The sequence below is a fragment of the Chiloscyllium punctatum genome, chromosome 14, assembly GCF_047496795.1.
Source record: "Chiloscyllium punctatum isolate Juve2018m chromosome 14, sChiPun1.3, whole genome shotgun sequence".
NCBI classification, from domain to species: domain Eukaryota; kingdom Metazoa; phylum Chordata; class Chondrichthyes; order Orectolobiformes; family Hemiscylliidae; genus Chiloscyllium; species Chiloscyllium punctatum.
In genome coordinates, this window is record NC_092752.1 from 83,635,388 (window position 1) to 83,638,141 (window position 2,754).

The 2,754-nt window shown below is 43.7% G+C and overlaps 1 non-coding gene across 1 annotated transcript; it reads left to right on the top strand.

Moving 5' to 3' along the window:
- Positions 1-2,026: 2,026 nt before the first annotated feature.
- Positions 2,027-2,108, top strand: trnas-cga (transfer RNA serine (anticodon CGA)). Its single transcript has one exon. It is a non-coding gene; the product is annotated as a tRNA-Ser (tRNA).
- Positions 2,109-2,754: the final 646 nt, after the last annotated feature.

Genomic DNA, 2,754 nt, shown 5'->3' on the forward strand with positions numbered 1-2,754 from the left:
AAGTTGTCTTGAATATGAATAACCAACGTAGACTACTTTGGTCCCAGATTATACTGATACACAGACTTTCATATGAAAAGGTACTTTGGGTGATTGCCCTACACCCAGAAATCTTCTGGCTGCCTTCTGTTTGCCCTGTCACATTAAACTTGTGCTGCTCTAATCGAATTTGTAGTTCTTGCCATTTGTCCGTATTGCTACTAGGGACAGCTGGTCGTGGAAACTCGTGACTGCCACACAAATTCTTTGCCAAAATTGGATAGTCCCGCAACGTGATTCGCAGTGCACGAACTTCGCTACGAGGATATGCACGCGGCAAGTTAAAAAGCATGCTTCCATTTATTAAAGTAAGTTTCTAGGAACTGACAGCCAGATTCCTCCTTACACTCGAAATTATGACAACACATAAACGAACAGCCTCTCTGAGAGACAAGTGACCAATGCCCATCTTGTGCCAGACAAACGTAGTTGACAAGATTGCACGCAGAGACTGCACAGAAAACTATAGAGGAGATGCAGACAGACGACCATCGAGCGGCATTCATGCAGTTCAGTTACCCTGTCAACCCCATGCACAGCTGTTCCTTGTAGGTACACACAGGGCACTGAGTGTGTCTGACTCCGGGACTTGGAGCTCGGATTATATGACCGTCTGCAGCACTGGTTACTGCCTTGTGTGAGGTAACTCCCGATGGAACATATGTAAAACACGATAGCTCATTGAGAAATACGTCCAAAATAGTACCCAAGAGACGTATTTCTGTTGTGTTTATAGTCCTGTTCCTGACATGACATCCAGCATTGTACTTATTGTGTGCTTCCTGACATTTCGGTGCATGCTTCCGTGATCGCATTGTGTGCAGTAATCTGCGTTTTAGCTGCAATTACGTGTGTTTGAAACCCAGGGCCACCGGCCTCTGTTTTGTTTTCCTCTTCTCGTGCGCAACTGCAACACAGTAAACGATCAATTAATATTGGGAAATGACATACACAGTCGTGTGAAAAGCCCAGTTTCCGTGGCAATTATGCAATGGTTAGAGATTACTTTGATTCAGGAGATAAGGATGGAAAGTGTGTTTGGGTAGAAATGATGAACATTGAGGAAAGAGGAAACCAGCCGGTGTGGCTTACAAGAACATTAACATTAACCACAGTGTATAAAAAAAACGTAGAGGAAATAAAAACCGCTTGTGAATGATAAAAGAAGGCAAGAATTATGGGAGACATTCATTTCCCTTCTTCCTCTCCCGTTTGAATCGTAAAGAAACTTTGAAGAAAAACAATCGAAAAGTCATATATGCTCCATCGAACAATGTGCGCCGTACCTTGGTCATTGATTACTGTAGATTAGAATACTAACAATGTGCAAACAGGCCCTTCGGCCCAGCAACTCCGCACCGACCCGCCCGAGCCCAAATGCATTCCTCTCCTTTAACCCCGTCAATTTAGCACGGCCATTTCAACTAACCGGTACATTTTTGGACTGTGGGAGAAAACCAGAGCAAGTGTACGCAGCCACGGGGAAAATGTGCAAACTCCACACATTCAGTTGCTTGAGGCGGGAATTGACTCTGACTCTGTGGCATTGTGAAACAGCAGCGCTCACGATGGTGTCAGCGTGAGATGGGACTTATTTGCCATCTTTAATTGGAATAAATCTCTGTCATTGTGAGCATCTTCAATGACCAGTTCCTTCGACAGAATAAGAAATGAATATGTCACTAACCTTTGTTTGTTTCATGTCCAAGAATACTCAGATCAATTGCTCCCTTGATTACCTCTGCTGGTCATGTTCGCAAAGAGATCTTGCCAAGTGTGATTTTCTTTTCAATAAATAATTTGGACTCAATTTGGCTGCAAATATCTTTTCTTAACTTTGTGCTTTTCTTCTTTTACATTGGTTTTTCGCACCTTACAAGTGACAGCAAAGGTTTGAAAGGAGATGGAAGCATTTAACTCAAGTCAGCGGCAGCTTTCAATGAGATCACGGCTGATTTGGTCAATGCGCAACAGTGCGTCACTGTCTGTAGTCATGGCCGAGTGGTTAAGGCGATGGATTCGAAATCCATTGGGGTTTCCCCACGTAGCTTCGCATCCTGCTGACCACGGTGTCAATGCTTTCCTGCTGGAACAATTCAAAGTTCAGAAGGCCTGTAATTTGATTAGACTTGGGAAACTCGAGTTCTTCATCAGAAATGTTCTACATTTAAAACATTATCTCTGTTTCTCTTTCCAGATACACTGCTGGACACATCGGGTTTCTGCAGTTGTTATTGAACGCCCTGAGCAGAAGTGCTGCTTTTCATTAGATTCATTTAATCCCTTGTCCTCTGTTCTCTGACTCTGGTCATTGGCAACACTTCCTCCTGCTCCTCAGAGGGCTCATGCCCCACCGCTCCCTATCCCATCATTACAAACAACCGCAGGAAATTGCCACTAAACCATCTTTGTTCCAAAGTGAAACTCACCAGCCTCGGAAATCTGTCCACCATACGGGACTTCTCATACCTGGATATGGTGCAAGTCAGAGGATTGTGAAGAGATACTGTGAAAATATTGTCAGTTGGCAGTTGGAAAAATGTTTAGGAAGCAAACCATATGATATAGGCTCCAGCTTTGGAAAACATGAAAAACTCTTTGGGAAGTGGAATCAGAGGAGAATGAAGAAGTGTGAACAGTCGGACCGAGTAGAGGAAGGAACATTGACTCTGATGTTCTCAGCACAGGAACTGATCTGAGACATTGAAAGAATTC